The sequence below is a fragment of the Typopeltis vanoorti genome, chromosome 5, assembly GCF_054136105.1.
Source record: "Typopeltis vanoorti isolate ZY-2024b chromosome 5, IOZ_Tvanoo_1.0, whole genome shotgun sequence".
NCBI classification, from domain to species: Eukaryota; Metazoa; Arthropoda; class Arachnida; order Uropygi; family Thelyphonidae; genus Typopeltis; species Typopeltis vanoorti.
The window spans coordinates 99,555,826-99,573,887 of NC_143553.1; the positions used below are offsets into that span (position 1 = coordinate 99,555,826).

Consider the following 18,062-nt stretch of genomic DNA (forward strand, 5'->3'; position numbering starts at 1 on the left):
TATACTTGGTTTAATCCTTTATCCAAGTGTAAGCAAACAAAGTTTGTGCATGAAGTATTTTAGGGACTGGGGCAACTTATATAAGGAAGCTAAGACTTCACATCACTTGCCTTAGTATCCCATAATGCAAATCACATCTCCTTGAAGACATGTATAATTGTAAAAATATTTATGCAGCTCCAAAAAGTCTAAATATTTTTACATAAATTTTACCAAGGTCAAACCCAGTAAGAATTGTAACTTGTACATAGATGTTTGTTTAAATGTAAATAATCCCAATGGGAATTGTATATGCTCTCTGCCAAATAAGGGAATATTCTAGAAGGTATAGTATTAAGGCAATACCTGCCACTAGTAAGCAGTATATTTTTAGCTCTTCGTAAAGATGTCAAATTTTATGTGTGTTCTACATGGAAACGCTCAAGGTCAGTACTAGGTGGACCGTCAAAAGCTTCAAACGAATGTCCGCTGCCAGAATGAATAGGATTTAGGGAGTGTTGGAGAAAAACTAAGGAAGAGGTCAGTCTGAGAAAAGGATCAAGGAATTTCACCGAAATGTTTGGGGGTCACATATCTCCGTACAAGGATTCGCAAGTGACCGAATAAAAGGCATGTGCGAAAAGATCGCATCATCAGTTCCAGAAATTTTCATCAGTGATCCAGAGGTCGTTGGTCAGTTGTCAAGAAGTCGTCGGCAGTTATCCGACAGATGTACGTCATCGGGAATGCAACTTCAAGAGAAATCATGCCAGTGATCTAAAAGAAAGATGATGAGGAGCCGATCCGCCAGGCAAAGCAGATGATGACGAATTGACGAGTCTTCGCCGAGAGCTGTTAACCAGAGGGAAGAAATTGCTCCATTAGTCCAACACGCATGCAAGCATTCCACAAGCCGATAATCTTCGTCCGAAGTGTGGCGAGTACAGCATCCCAGAAGCGTCAAAAAAATATACCACTGGCGTAAAGAGGGAAAGAAAAACCTCACACGGAAGAAAAAAAAAACAGAAGTCCAGTTCGAAGCCAAGTGCACACTGGGTAGCAGCTATAAAGTGAGTTGACCCATTTGTTAAATTTTCTTGAGCTTTTAAGAGAACTTTTATTAGTGGACTGTAAAGCAGAGGCTGATCTAAATAGGCATATTTAACAGTTGAAGATTATAAAGTAATTAATTGTCAGGAATTTATAGTTGAAATAAGTCATAGTGTGACTGTTTGCTGAATTGTTGAAACTTGCCTATAGAGTATTCCCAGCATAGAAAGGAAGGAGCAATTGTGTGTAAAAGATATTGTCTGTATGTTTGATGAATAAGAGTTAACAATTAAGTATTAAGCACCATTGCTCAGTATAAATGATTTATGTTATATTAAGAAAATTAGTTAAATATGTGATATGATTTGGTGTGAGTAAAATGCAGGAACTTAACTAATTTATTTATGCAGATTTGAATTGAGATGTCATTTTTTTTATTGCAAATACAGTGTAAATTTGTCTTATGTGAATTAAATTTTTGTTGTTTAAGTATTAAATAAGTGTCGCCTGATTCTTAATTATTTGATGCACTGTTCTGAAAAAATATTAGAGCCTATTTGCGGGAACCCAGAAGAAAGGATAATAAAGGGTAGATAATAGACCAAGACTGCAGATACTAGTTAAATTAGAGATATTCTGAGGGTAAATAGAAAACTACAGGGTGCATGTTACACTTCTTGTTAATAGAAAACGAACATCAGTGGTGCAGCTTTTAAACAAATAAATTTTCTGGTGTTCGAAGAATAAGAAGGCAAATGCGGAAGGCAGTTGAGCGTAAGGAGATATATACGAGATTAAAGAGTGATAAGGAAAGCGAATTAATATATAAAGAAAAAAATAGAGATATATATATATATATATAAAAAAGAGGATAAAACCCCCTCATTACATAATGCTATGCATTATGGGAAGGGTCGAAATAAATAAAGGCCAAAACTGGTTCTGGGTAGTGACTCTTCCCATAATGTGCTTTACATTATGGAAAACTAAGACAAGGGATGTGAAGTCTTAGCTTCCTTATACAAGTTGCCCCAGATGCAAATATCACTTTTGGGTCTGGCTCCCACTGAAGAGACTTCGATAAAGGTCAAAACCAGTACGGATAGTTCCTTCCCATAATGCACAGCATTATACATGTCTGCAAGGAGATTTGTTTTGCATTATGGGATACTAAGGCAAGTGATGTGAAGTCTTAGCTTCCTTATACGAGTTGTAACAATCTTGAAAATAATTCAGGTGCAAACTTTGTTTGCTTACACTTGGATAAAGGATTAAACCAAGTACATAATTTCTTGGTATCTTTAATTTGAGTTCAAATATATTTAGTGAAAGTCATCAATTGTAATGCTGCAGAAAGATAAGTATTTTTTTCAAATTTTTGCTAATAATGAGTTAATCTATTGTATTTATTTGTTTTCTAAGTGTGTAAGATAGACTGAGTTATTTAGCTTTAAGTAAAACATGAATATTTTCTTAAACTATATATTGTTGGTATGGCCAATGCATAGCAGTACAATGGTATCCAAATGTCTTTGTTGGATGAGCTAAATTTGTGTGATTTTGTCCAGTATAAAACATGTGACATGTGCTTGTCACAAAAGTTCAAAGATTTGTGGGAGGAGAGAAAATTGGTTGGCGAGTATGTAATAAATGTTTTGAGAGTGAATGTGGAGAGAAGAAATTATGTGATAGTAGAGCAGAAAGTACTGCTAGTAGATTGAAAAATTAAATATTGCTGATAATACTGAAAGTGCAGTGGTGGGAGTTCAAGAAAATGAAGAAGACCAGAATAAAGAAATAGTGTGCTTATATGTAGTTTTAATGGACAAAGTGCGAAAGGCTGCAGATACAGCAAGAAATCAGTCAAAACTGAAAACAGAAAAAAAAAGTAAGAAGTCCAAAGTGAAGGTAAAAAAAATGAAAGAAACAGTGTTAAGCAGATAATTTTTATGGCGATTCTATGATAAGGGGAGTAATTCACAAAAGCACTACAAAAAACTGGTTTCTCTGATGTGAAAATTAATAATATTGGTAATGCTGTTAGAATGCAGAAAAGGAAGGTGAAATAATTGATTATTTTGGCTGGAACCAATGCCCTGAGAACTGACATGTATTGTATGAGGGAGGATATAAAAGAATTATTGGAAGAAGTGAAAAAAAGAGTGAGAAGGTGAAGTCTGTGAGTCAGCTGTCACACCATGATATAGGCGACATGATAAGGAGGGCAATATGCAGGTTATGAAGAAGGAATGATGGAGTTTGTTGACCTATGGCCTGAGTTTGATGGATGGAAAGATTTGTACAATGCTGATGGACAGCATTTAAATGGATTTTCAGTCAGATATCTAGAGATAGCTCTGTTCACTGTGAATGTGGAAACAAAAAGTCTGGAAAACCAAAGAAATCAGGATCAGGGTGGATACAGACAAGTGTGTGTGTGTGTGTGCGCGCACGCACCCTTGTGTGAATGCACAAAAACTGTGGAATCTAGTCAGACAACAATATCGAATGGAGAAGTCAATTCATGTAAAGATGGTTGGGGGGGGGGCAAGTGAATACTACAATTTCTATATACTAATGCTAGAAGCATCAGGAAGAGAGAGGAGTTTTTGGTGGTTAGTGCAAATTTTCCAAACGTTATAAGTTAATGAGACTTGTCTAACAGCAGATGTAGTTAAATAGATAGAATGTGATGTATTTGGTATTTTCAGGGAGGATAGAGAAGACAGAACTGGGAGTGGGGGTACTGCTGATGATAGCAGATGAATTGCAACCAACAAGAGTAGAAGTTAGTCGGACATATGGCAGTTCTTTTGAGTCAATATGGTGTGAGATTGAGGCCATTAGGACAAAATATAAAATTGATTGCTGCTATAAGCCAGGAATGATGTTGAAGACATGCATCAGCAGATTAGTATAATGAATGCAAGTCAAGTAATTATTATGGGAGACTTCAACTTCAGAGACATAGATTGTAAGAAGAAAAGATCACATGGCAAGAAGGAAATGGAATTTATACACCTACTGAGAGATAATTACTTGAAGCAGAATGTGAAGGAGAGGCCTCAGGGTACAAGAGTATTGGATCTAGTTACAGGATCAGAAGACCTGTCCATAACTAAGGTGATTACATTGCTTCTGATTGGGAAACGATCATGTGGTCTTGGGAGGTAGAAAAACATGTACAAATTCCAGTTAAGAAGAGACATATGGTGGAACTACAAGGCTGGTCATTATGATACACTTAGGAGGCAGCTTGAAGCACTACCATGGCATAAAGATGTGCATGATAAATCAGGTAGAACTTAGACAGGTGAGTAGTATCATTAAGCATGAGCTGCAAAAAAAATGAAATGTTGTGGAGAGTCTATAATAAGAAAGGTGATCAGCTAATTCATGAACAGCATAAGGAACATTAAAGAAAGGTGATCAGCATACCAAGGAAGGCAAAATCAGATTATGAGAAGTTAGCTGAGTAGGCAAAAGGAAATCCCAAAGAGTCCTTTTTAATGTGGCAAAAGAAGAAGAATGACTTTGGAAGGATAACTTTAATGAGTGCAAATGGTAGAGAGGTAACAGAGGCAGACGGAATTGTTGAGCTGCTGAGTTACCATTTTGCAAGGGTGTATTATCCAAGTAAAGATATTGTTGTGGTACAGATGACAGGGAATGATGTGAGAACAGAGGGTGATGAATTGGAGATACTTAGGATATTGCAGAATCTGAATGCAAATACAGCTGTGAGATTGGATGGGATATCAGCTTGCACTTTACAAGAATGTGCAGGGGAACTGGCAATGCCTTTGACTAGGCTATTTAAGTCACAGTGCTGGCAAAGTCCCAAGAGAGTGGAAGGAGGGCAAAATAATTCCTTTGCATAGTTTGCAGTAGCAAATTATAGACCAATCAGTATCTCAGGAACAGTGATAAAAGTTTGCCAAAAAGAGAATTCAGGAATGAGTGGATAAGAATATGATACTCTTTGAAGGACAGCATAGCTTTGTGAAGGGATGGTCATGCATTAGTGGTCTACTAACTTTTTATAATAGAGTGACAGCTGAGACAGATAAAGGGAATGGCTACATGATGATACTGCTGGATTTTGCAAAGCCATTTGACCGAATACCACATGGAACTCTGTTACGCATACTGCAACAAATGGGGATGGGTAGGAAACTGGTGACATGGATAAAAGGGTAGCTGATGGATAGGTACCCAAAAGTAGATACAGAGGAGCAGAATCCAATTGAAGGCAGGTGACTAGTGGTGTGCTGCAGGGCTCTGTGCTTGGACAACCTGTTTATTTTGTACATAAAGGATATAGGAAATAATTTGAAGGGAGATATTCAGTTGTTTGCTGATGATGCAAAGTTGGGTAGGATAATAGTTAATCAAGATGATGTAAAGTGCTTGTACAATTTAAATAGGCTGATAGTATGGGCTAAACATAATGAACAATATAATGTGGAAAAGTGTAAAGTTATGCATTTTGGAATGATACAAAGATTACAAGCTGTGCACCACATTGAAGGAACTGAACTCTAAGAAATTAATGAAGCTAAGGATTTGGGGATAGTGGTATTATAGAGAGTTGAAGTTGAGAGGGCATACTGCTAAATTAGCCAGGGTAGTTCATAGGATTATTTGGCTATTAACGAACACACTATCAAGCAGAGCATTATCAATCCTCTTTATAAAGTATTGATACAACCATATCTAGATTACTGTGCTCAAGTCTGGTCACCTGGGTTTCTTGGGCACGAGATAGTGGTGAAGAGTATCAGGAGGTGAGTGACCAAGAAATTGAGTTTTTCATGAAATGTTCCCTATGAGGATAGATTGAGGGTTTGCAGATTGCAAAAGTTGGTTGATAGGCAAAAAGGTTAGATATGATAAAAACATTTATGTTGCTTAAAGGGTTTCATAGGATTTATGCAAGGAAAATGTTTCAGCACTTGGCTAGAGACACAGAACAAGAAGTCATCTCTGGAAGTTGGGTAAGAGTGTGGTAAGCAAGGACATGAGACTAGATTTTTCGCTTGGAGGGTGGTGAACAAATGGAATGGATTGCCTGAGTCAGTTGTGAGTGCTCAGTCTGTTAATGGTTTCAAGGAGAGGTATGATAGATATTTTTTGATAGTTTTGGTCTCCCATGATGAGTTGTTGACTCCATGGAGGTGCCCAATGAATAATAATAATAACTGAATACACCACTGGGAAAGGAATGTACAAGAGAACTAGCAATGACTGGACTGTGCTCGACTTAAACTGAATAATCAAGTCAGATAATTACCTTGTATAATGGAATTATACAAGGTAATTATTAACTATAGACCAATTAGTATTTCTGGAATGGTCATTAAGATGTGTTGGATACGCTAATTAGGATCTGCATCCAGAGGTGGATAGATAGCATCTAAATACTCTGTAGGGAACAGCATGGCTTTGTTAAAGGTAGGTCTTGCTGAGAAAAGGGAAATGGACATATCACAACACTTTTAGTTTTGTCAAGTTATTTGATAGAATTCCACAATGGAGGCTATTATACAAATTCAAAAGGTTAAGTTTGAAAAAATAAGGCTTCCGAGTAATATTCCCTCCAATTTTTTCCTACCCATGCATACTTGAAAAACATTTTGTATACAAGTTTCCAGTCTCAGACACAATGTGTACAGTAGCCTGTGCTCACAATAGCAAAAGTCACAATCCAGAAACACAAGACAAATGGAGCTATATAAAAGAGATGGGTTGCACTTGAATGGATTTGGTGTGAGTCAGCTGGAGAAACTGTTGCTGCGAGAGCGATGATTGAAGTAAATGGAAGATCTGGGGACTTGAGAGGTGATGTGGAACAGCAGGTAAGTAGAGTAGGAGGGCTTGTGAATGATGAATGCAGGTGCAGAGGTATATATGTACAACACAGGATTGGGATGACCAGGGATGTGGGGGGAAACTAATAATGTCCAAGGAGAGGTGTAAGATCAATGATGACAGACATGAGAGGCCAAGGAGAGGTATGGAGGGGTCACATCTGAGGAGTGGGGTTGGGAGGCTTATTACAGAACCAGAAATAAGTATGTATATTTACAAATGCCAGAAGTATTAGAAATAAAGGGAATAAAATTGTAGCATTAATAGAGTATATTAGTGCAAAAAATTGTGGGAATAAGTGAGACATGGTTAGATGAAGGAACAGAGATGTTTTTCATGAGGATAAACAAGATGGGGAGGGGAGGGATTAGGAGTGCTGTCAATGGTAGCAGAGGAATTATCTCTAACTAAGGTGCAAATGAAAGGAACAAACAGTAGCAGTGGTTTTGAAACAGTATGATGATGTGAGGTGGAGGTGAACAGAATGAAGTATCTAGTTGGGGGATTGCATATGACAAGGTGCCAAGAGAGAAGCTATTCAAAATGCTACAGTTATATGGTGTCAATGGTGCATTATATCAAGCAATACTTGATATGATGTCTTTATTTGAGTTGTAAGTCAGCAGTTAGAATTCAAGGAAGTACAGGAAGATGGTTTGATGTTAAATCTGGTGTCAGACAAGGATGTACATTATCCCCTCTGTTATTCGTTATCAATATGGATCGCATTATGAAGGAAAGCAGTATTAAATCTGATATCACAATTGGAAATGTTAATCTCAGCTCTTTACTTTATGTAATGATGTTATACTTCTACATAAATCCACTACAAGTCTGCAAGATTCGCTGACTAAATGGAATAACTGTTGTAATAGATATGGTATGAAGGTCAGCAATAACAAGACAAAGACAATGAAAATATGCAGAATCATTGAAAATATCATCTGCATTGTGAATGGAGAACCTATAGAACAAGCAAAACATTTCAGCTACTTAGGCACAATTTTTAGTGAAGATTGTAAATTAAATTAAATTAAATTAAGTATATTAAAGAACTAAAAGCAATCTCTCCACCAGCAGAGATCTTTGAAAATGACATCTTGGAAGAGGAGGTGAATAAGGCATAATATAAAACATCTCAAGAACAACAAGAGTCCTGGAGATGACAACATAATAGGCAAGCTGCTAAAATATGGGGGAGAATCAGTTGTAAAGAAATGCATAAGCTGTGTAATGAAATATGGAGATCAGGGTATGCCCCCGAAGAGTGGAAAAAAATCGGTCTTGGTAAGAGTCTTGAGGTAAGAGGTCTTGGTACTTCATAAGAAAGGCAGTGCTTTAGAATGCACCAATTACAGAACTATTGCATTAATGAGTCATCTTGGCAAAGTGCTGATGAAAATACTAACAGAACGCCTGAAGGGGCATATGGAGGCACATCTTCCGGATGAGCAAGTCAGATTTCGACAAGATCGAAGTACAGTGCAACAAATACTCGCACTAAGACTAATAGCAGAGAAAGCCAGAAGAAAGAACAAAAGGCTATATTGCTGTTTCAAGGACTTCCAAAATGCATTTGATAATATTGACCAAAATATAACATGGGCTGTCTTGGAATCCTATGGTGTGGATAATTGATCCACCTGCTGAAAGATATAAACAGCCAAGCACAAGCAAAAATCAGAATAGCAGGTGAGACTAGAGATTGGTTTGCCACAAGTCACGGCACAAGACAAGGGGACCCCATATCACCAATCATCTTCATCACACATCTGGGAAGAACACTAGATAAGATTAAAGAAGAAGGTGGAGGAATTTCAATAAATGGCATGAGAATAAACTACCTCTGCTTTGCAGATGACATCGTCCTGATTGAAGAAGACGTAGCAAGGCTGGAACAGACATTGCAAACACTATACACAGAAGGAAAAAGATATGGACTAAATGTCAACTTTGAAAAAACTAGAACAATGATATTTGGACACCAGGAGTTACTGAATAGAGTTACAATAGACAGATTTCAACTGGAAAATGTGGAACACTTCACATATCATGGATGCCACATGACGCATGACTTGGACCCCAAAAAAGAGATAAAAATTAGAATAGCCAGAGCAACAACTATTTTAAAAGCCACGGACAAAATATGGAAGAGCAGAGCTATAAAGATGCAACCTAAACTGCGCATTGTAGAAACCTGTATCTTCAGCAGCATGCTCTATGGATGTGAGGCCTGGGTACTCCTGAGAGAATCTGAAAGGAGAATATTGGCATTTGAGAGGAAGTGCTATAGAAAGATCTTGAGAATAAGCTGGATACAGAAAGTGAACAATGAGGAAATCTACAGACGAATACAACCAAAAGAAAACCTGATCCAGAAAATAATTGAAAGGAAACTACGTCTATTTGACCATATATATGTGGAATGAATGATGAGAGAAAATTAAAAACGTTGCTGTTTGGAATGATTGAAGGAAAGAACAAAAGAGGAAGACCAAACAGAGAATGGAGCGATGACATCGTCAAATGGTGCGGAACCTCTATACACAAACTGAGTCACCTTACACAAAATAGAATGCAATGGAAGAATCATATCAAGATGGCAGCAGGCACCTACAGGCACTGGACCCATGGCTGTTGATGATGATGAGGAAGTCAACTAAATAAATTTATATAGAATAAGAGAGAAATTAGCAAAAACACTAAATTAGCTGTATACAATACAGTGTTCAAACCAATTTTAACTTATGGATCTGAGAGCTGGAGCAGAAGTAAAACACTTGACCAAAGACTAGAGATCGCAGATATGAGAGTCCTGAGAAAGATTAGGGGCACGAACAGATGGCATCAATGGCAATATCATATTAAAAACGAGGATATTAGGAAAGAACTTGACCTTGTCAGCATCCAGGAATACATTAGCAGAGCTAATCTCAGGTGGTATGGTCACTTAAACAGAATGGGCGAGGAAAGATTAGCAAAACAAGTGTTTTCTGCCAGGTTGGCAGGAAAACGACCCAGAGGAAGACCAAGATATAGGTGGATTGATATGGTAAAAATTAGAAGATGGAAATATAAGTCTTGACAAGTAAAAGACTGATTTGGAGGAAAATTGTAGATAGGAAGTTAGTAATGATGTAAATTTTTCATGTAGTACTATCAAATCCTGTACATCCCTTGAGGATACATGGCAGGAATTTGATGATGATGAGTTGGGGGTTGCTATAGACCTGTAACATGGTGAGCAGTGAGAATGAAATATATAGTCAAATCAGTCTAGCTACTAAGAAAATGTGATTATTATGGGTGATTTATTATGTCAATAATAGACTGGAATGAAGAGCCTGCATCTGGAAGGAGAGTGAATTTCTTGATTTTTTGAGGGACAACTCTTTAGGCAGTACATAACAGAGGGTACATGCAGATGAAAGGTCTTGGATTTCATTAGCTCATCAGAGGATGTTATTGTAAATGAGGTACTGAATCTCACCCCAGTGGTGAGAGTGACCATGAGGTGATTACTCAGCGCAATTCATATGAGGACTTCTGTGAAGAAGGGATATATGTAGAACTATAAGGCTGGTGATTATGAGAGAGCTTTCAGCTATATCATCATTGATAAAGAATTGGAACAAAAGGAGATCAGTGTTGCTTGGGACCTGTCTGGCAGAGGCAATGTCGGAATGCACTCCAGAGGTCAAGAGATCAAATAAGGTTGGTGTGAAATTGATGAGTGAACAGGTGAAGCATGCAATTTGGAGTCTGTCAAAGAGAAGTAACTCACGTGGTAAGGGTTGCAAAAGTGCAGTATGAACAGAGACAGCAGTTAGTTAATGAGGCCAAAAGAAATCCTAGGCAGTTTTTTTTTTTTCAATACATGGCCAGTAGAAGAAAGAATGATTATGAAAAAATAATACTGAGAATAACAACACTGAGAAGGATATAGCAGAGATGTTAAATGAGCAGTAAGGTATTTCATCCTTGTGAAAGTAATATCATGCAGAACTCGAGAGTAGGGGAAAGAGAGCAGAGGAGTCACTGATGGTGAGTGAGCAGAAGTGGTGGTGGTGGTGGTGTCAGCTGCATGAGGAATACAAAGAGCAAGTATAACGCGGATGTTAGGTTCCATAGAAATTGCGCGTTATAGAAATCACGTTATGTGAGACTCACATCACATAGAAAAAGTAGGGTTATGTTCTGAAATCGTTTTTTTTTTGAAAATGTATAAACAACAATGACATATCCAACAAAAAATATTTTTATTTAATTCAGGTAATTCATGTAAATTAAGGAAACATAAACTATGAAACAAATACATAGTATAAATTAATAAAAATTACAAATTGCATATAATGCATAAATGTTTTAGGCAAAATAAAATAAAGAGGATATTTTAATCACTGTCTTCAAAACTAACATTTCGTAGCTGTTCCTTATTTACGAGTGGCCTGAAGTCGTCATTACTTGAAATCTCTTGGACATCATTTGTATGATTCTCATTGCATACTTCGGCTGGTTTAGTTATCAAGTGAGTAATAAGACCTTGCTTACCACTATGCTGCAATTATAATATGGAGATAAACAAATATTCAATTGTTCTGTGAATTGTCTCAGTCCATTGAGAGATCATTACCTGTAAAATGATTTCCTAACTTTCTTTCCAAGTTCAATTTTTCTGTTAATTTCTTTAAATGAATGTAGTCTTTTAAAAAAATTCTTTACATGAATTCTTTAACGGATCTTTCATTTTTCAAAATATAGTTGCATTTTGGCATTTATTTTTAATATAACTCAGATCCTTAAATGGATAAGAATCCTATATTTTTATATAGCCAGTAAGTGAAACTCAAGATCGATAACTACGATCTATGAGTTTCAATGCCGAAAAACTATCGGCGAAGGCAATTCGAAGCAAAGGTGGAGCAAGCTCCCTCACTATTCTTGATATTCTCTCATAATGTAAGACACAGCTCCTAGGAGATGTAATACTGTCATTACATTATGAGGGGAGGTCACTACCCAGACCGGTTTCAACCCTTTTTGAGGTCTCATCAGTGAGTAGGTAGACCTAGAAAATATCAAAACTTAGTGAAAAGAACTTACATACCTTCACTATACGAATGCCATAAAGGTGTGCTTGTATTATGTAATTAGAATAAAAAGCCAAAAGGCTAGTTTTCTGGCAATTGAATAGATATTAAATGGATAAGAATCCTATATTTTTATATAGCCAGTAAGTGAAACTCAAGATCGATAACTACGATCTATGAGTTTCACTTACTGGCTATATAAAAATATAGGATTCTTATCCATTTAATATCTATTCAATTGCCAGAAAACTAGCCTTTTGGCTTTTTATTCTAATTACATAATACAAGCACACCTTTATGGCATTCGTATAGTGAAGGTATGTAAGTTCTTTTCACTAAGTTTTGATATTTTCTAGGTCTACCTACTCACTGATGAGACCTCAAAAAGGGTTGAAACCGGTCTGGGTAGTGACCTCCCCTCATAATGTAATGACAGTATTACATCTCCTAGGAGCTGTGTCTTACATTATGAGAGAATATCAAGAATAGTGAGGGAGCTTGCTCCACCTTTGCTTCGAATTGCCTTCGCCGATAGTTTTTCGGCATTGAAACTCATAGATCGTAGTTATCGATCTTGAGTTTCACTTACTGGCTATATAAAAATATAGGATTCTTATCCATTTAATATCTATTCAATTGCCAGAAAACTAGCCTTTTGGCTTTTTATTCTAATTACATAATACAAGCACACCTTTATGGCATTCGTATAGTGAAGGTATGTAAGTTCTTTTCACTAAGTTTTGATATTTTCTAGGTCTACCTACTCACTGATGAGACCTCAATAAGGGTTGAAACCGGTCTGGGTAGTGACCTCCCCTCATAATGTAATGACAGTATTACATCTCCTAGGAGCTGTGTCTTACATTATGAGAGAATATCAAGAATAGTGAGGGAGCTTGCTCCACCTTTGCTTCGAATTGCCTTCGCCGATAGTTTTTCGGCATTGAAACTCATAGATCGTAATTATCGATCTTGAGTTTCACTTACTGGCTATATAAAAATATAGGATTCTTATCCATTTAATATCTATTCAATTGCCAGAAAACTAGCCTTTTGGCTTTTTATTCTAATTACATAATACAAGCACACCTTTATGGCATTCGTATAGTGAAGGTATGTAAGTTCTTTTCACTAAGTTTTGATATTTTCTAGGTCTACCTACTCACTGATGAGACCTCAATAAGGGTTGAAACCAGTCTGGGTAGTGACCTCCCCTCATAATGTAATGACAGTATTACATCTCCTAGGAGCTGTGTCTTACATTATGAGAGAATATCAAGAATAGTAAGGGAGCTTGCTCCACCTTTGCTTCGAATTGCCTTCGCCGATAGTTTTTCGGCATTGAAACTCATAGATCGTAGTTATCGATCTTGAGTTTCACTTACTGGCTATATAAAAATATAGGATTCTTATCCATTTAATATCTATTCAATTGCCAGAAAACTAGCCTTTTGGCTTTTTATTCTAATTACATAATACAAGCACACCTTTATGGCATTCGTATAGTGAAGGTATGTAAGTTCTTTTCACTAAGTTTTGATATTTTCTAGGTCTACCTACTCACTGATGAGACCTCAATAAGGGTTGAAACCGGTCTGGGTAGTGACCTCCCCTCATAATGTAATGACAGTATTACATCTCCTAGGAGCTGTGTCTTACATTATGAGAGAATATCAAGAATAGTAAGGGAGCTTGCTCCACCTTTGCTTCGAATTGCCTTCGCCGATAGTTTTTCGGCATTGAAACTCATAGATCGTAGTTATCGATCTTGAGTTTCACTTACTGGCTATATAAAAATATAGGATTCTTATCCATTTAATATCTATTCAATTGCCAGAAAACTAGCCTTTTGGCTTTTTATTCTAATTACATAACTCAGATCCATTTGCATTGAACACCTGGTCTGCACTATAACCACATTCTTCAGTGACTTTTAAAATTTTTAAAAGTTTTCCTGGGTATGTCCAGGAAGCTTCTACGTCTGCTGATGCTGATTCTCCCTGGATTTTAAGATTATGCAAAGAAAACCGCTTTGAATTTGGATAGAAGATTTTGAAATCTTCTATCCAAATCATTAGAGATTTCTCCATTTTTTTTCTTTCCATTAAAATATCACATACACCAGCAATGAGCTTTGCACTTACTGTTAACCCTGCAATAACACTTTCTCGGATTTTATGTTCATTTTGTTTGATAGTTTAAATTGTTGATTAATTTAAATTCAAAGGCCTTGCAGCAACTGCTGGTTTTCCTCCATTTTTCAACCGATCTAAGATTTTAATTTTTTCTTCAGGTAATGAATTCTTTTCTCTTTCATTGCAGTTTTAGTGACCATTAGTATAAAATTATTTTTTTTTACATAAAAAAACATTACATATTGTATGTAATTCACCAGAAAATAAAGTGCTCAGCTTGAGATTAACACACTTATGATTTTTAATACGCTTTCATGTCAAAAACGAATACAATTTTTAATGATAAACACTTTATACGGTAAACAATTGACATAAATGTGTGCTAAAGGGAATTTCCCCTAATATAAATTCACTACTTATAACTACATGTGCGATATGGGCAGACGCAAATTTAACGAAGATAAAATTTGATTTTTAAGTTGCGCAGTGAAAATTTTATATGAAAAGATAAAAGATTACTACAATTTGTAGACCATTTATATTGAAACCGCATTGTATAAGTACCACGTTAAACAAGGGTTACTACAATTTGTAAACTGCATTATATCGAAACCGTGTTGTATAACTACCGCGTTATATGAGGGTTACTGTATATGAGAAATTGAGTAAACTGGTTGTTGATAAAGCCATATGACTTGATGGTATATCACTGCGTGTCTTGAGGAAATGTTCCAGGGAGTTAACAACAGCTTTAACTTACCTCTTTAACTAAGACTTAAAGTTCCAAAACACTTAACAACTGTTTTGGAATTTAGTTTCCCAAGTTCCAAAACAGTAAAAGGGGATGATAGGACTTAGGCTTCAAATTACAGACCAATCTGTTTCTGAAATTGTGGTAAATTCATTAGAGACTAGTGACAATCAGGATTCAGAATTGGGTTGATGACAACATTCTCTTTGATGGGCAGCACAGGTTTGCTAAAGAAAGGTCATGTTTTAGCAATCTACTTACTATAACAAGGAGAAAGGTGCACTGGATGAAGGGAAAACACATACATGATGGTATATTTAGATTTTTCTAAAGCCTTTATTAGACTGCCACATGACAAGCTGGTAATTACACTGGAAGATTGGGTAGGATAGTAGATTAGTGCATTAGACTTTAGATTGGCTGTCTGATGGGGGAGTGATATCCCAGAGGAGGAAGATTATCAGTGGTGTGCCCCAGGGGCCTGTTTTGGGTCCATTACTGTTTAATTTATTTGTAAATGATATTGGGAAGGGCGTGAATGGTGATATACAGTTGTTTGCAGATGATGGAAGAACTATGAGGAGTATACAATGGATGTTGTAGTCTTGCAAGGGGGATATGAATAACTTTCATATGGGGAGGGGATACTAGTTCAATTATCAAAATATAAGGTTTTAAAGTTTGGAAAGCAAATGGGATGCAGAGTATATAATTGGTATGGATATCTTAGAGGAGGTGGAGGAGATGAGGGGTCTGGGTATGTTGATGGATAAGGACCAGAAATTTCACAGACATTTTGCTAAAATTGTGAGGACAGCACAGCACATTATGGGAATGATGCAGAGAACACTGGCATGCAGGAGTAAGGATGTTATGATTCCTTTGTATAAGGGTTTGATCAGACCGCTTATGGATGTGCAGATTTGGTAACTAAGTTTTCAAAAGGATGAAGAGATGCTGAAACGAGTTCTAAGACAATTGACTAAGGCAGTTTCTAGTCTCTGGAATGTACAGTATGAAGGCAGATTGAGGGAATGCAAATTGCAGTCTAGTGGATAGAAGGACGAAGGGACATGATCAACACACATAATTTAGTAAGATGTTATTATTGGATTAATGTGGATCAGCTTTTTCATAGAATAGGCGGAAACAGAAGAAGAACAAGAAAAGTTGTAGGTGATTGGAATGCATTGCCTGGAAGTGTGAAGACAGCGAATGCATTCAAATTATTGTATAATGAGCTATGTGTGTGTATGTGTATAAAATCTCTCATCATATTTGCTTTTATGTTTTTCTAAGGAGATTGGCACTTAAAGAAATGTCAAATTTTGTCGGTAAAAATCTTGTATTTGTAATAAGTGAACCATGAGCCTTTGTTAAAGTAATGTGGTACATGATGTCATTATGTAATGCTGTTAACTCATGTCCATATATGGCAATTTCAAAAGACATGTGAAGTATGACGTCATCATATTCAAATGTTCATACATAAAAGTTTCAAAAGATGTGCACATGCGTACAACAGAAGTCCAGGCCTTTATAAGGTAAAATGTCAAGAAGGACTTTGTGTTAGGTTTCTGAGTCTTCTACCTGGGTCCGTGACATGTGAAGTTTGTTATCGGTAATCGAAAGAGAAGCATCACAGGTTTTATGGTTCTCAATCTTCTCCTACCGGGATCTGCTGCCATGGAAAATATAGTGTAAATTGTTGGGACATTTCACTAAGAAAGAGCTGCACGTTGCCACCATGTTAGGTTCCTAAAGGGCAGAGAATAATCTACAACTCGGACACAGAAGAAATTTGGCAGGAAATCGAATGAACCAGCAGAAGGAAAAAAAAAGGGCAAAAAGAAGCACTTTCGTGTGAACAAAAGATTCATGTAAAAGGCAGTGCTGAACAAGAATTGTAAGTAGTAATTGTAATTACTTATAATTATGTGATAATTCCAAACAAGAATGTACATCAAGTGTGTCTGTTTATGGGTACAATAAGATAATGTAGACTGATATTGAATTAAGCTTACTCAAGGTATGCTTTATTGTCAGCTTGTGTATGTTTGACTAGCAAGATATTCTAGATTGTGATTAACTTAAAGGGAAGAAATATAGAACTAAGTCTGAATCAGGAATAATTGAAATTGACAAAGACTTGTAATGGAATTGTATATATATGTTAATGTGGAAAGGAATGTAAAATATTCCTTTTTGATTTAATATTTAATTGGTTTCTGGGCAACACACATTGGACTGATTCTGTCAATGCACTATCCTGAAAATTTCGAACCTGCATAAAATAAAGTTTAAGTTATCAATAATCAAGTCATGATTAATTAAAGGTAATGATTAAAATAAGAAGGGAATGCTAACAATATCTGCTTTGTCTTGAGTTAAAAATCTTATAATCTAGCACTCAATACATAGTCTAACTGGTGCAGTCATAAAACAAATAAATTTGCTAGACTATAATGCACGATAACATAAGATATGGTAGAAATAAATGCTTTGGTCTCCGCTTTGGTGATCACTATTTTTTTTTTATTTTTTTATTTTTTATTTTTTTTTAGTGATCACTATCACCAGTGATAGTGATCACCAAAGCGGATAAGGGAAACGCCACTGTGGTACTTAATCTTAAAGATTATACAGGTAAGCTCAAGGCTTTATTATTAGATCGTTCCACTTACCTCCCCATTGATTACAATCCCACCAACTCACAAATTAGAAAACTCCATAGGCTCCTTAAGAAGGTCACTTCTTGGCCTGTGGAGATTACCAACAGACTAAAACCCTATAACTCTAGACCCCCCCCGCATATATGGGCTCCCAAAAATACACAAAGAAAATGTGCCATTACGTCCCATAGTGGATGGCATTGATTCCCCCACTTACAAACTAGCCAAGCATTTAGCCAAAGCGCTCTCACACTATACTGGCAATACACCATCACACATAAAAAACTCAGCCCACTTCAAAGCCAGTATAGAAAACCTTACACTCCAACATAATGACATAATGGTCAGTTTTGATGTCTCCTCCCTATTCACGAATGTCCCCCTCAAAGAAACCTTAGAGCTAATCCAAGCTAAATTTCCTCCCGATATCTCAGCCCTATTTCAGTTTACAATGAACTCAGGCTATTTCGTTTGGCAGGAAAAATTCTACAAACAGATAGAGGGGACAGCCATG

The 18,062-nt window shown here is 36.5% G+C and overlaps 1 protein-coding gene across 4 annotated transcripts in view; it reads right to left on the reverse strand.

Annotated features, from left to right (window-relative positions):
- The window catches only part of LOC150106688 (methylcrotonoyl-CoA carboxylase beta chain, mitochondrial-like), a 321,267-nt gene that overhangs the window by 35,026 nt on the left and 268,179 nt on the right, over window positions 1-18,062 (reverse strand). The gene's annotated exons all lie outside the window — the stretch shown is intronic.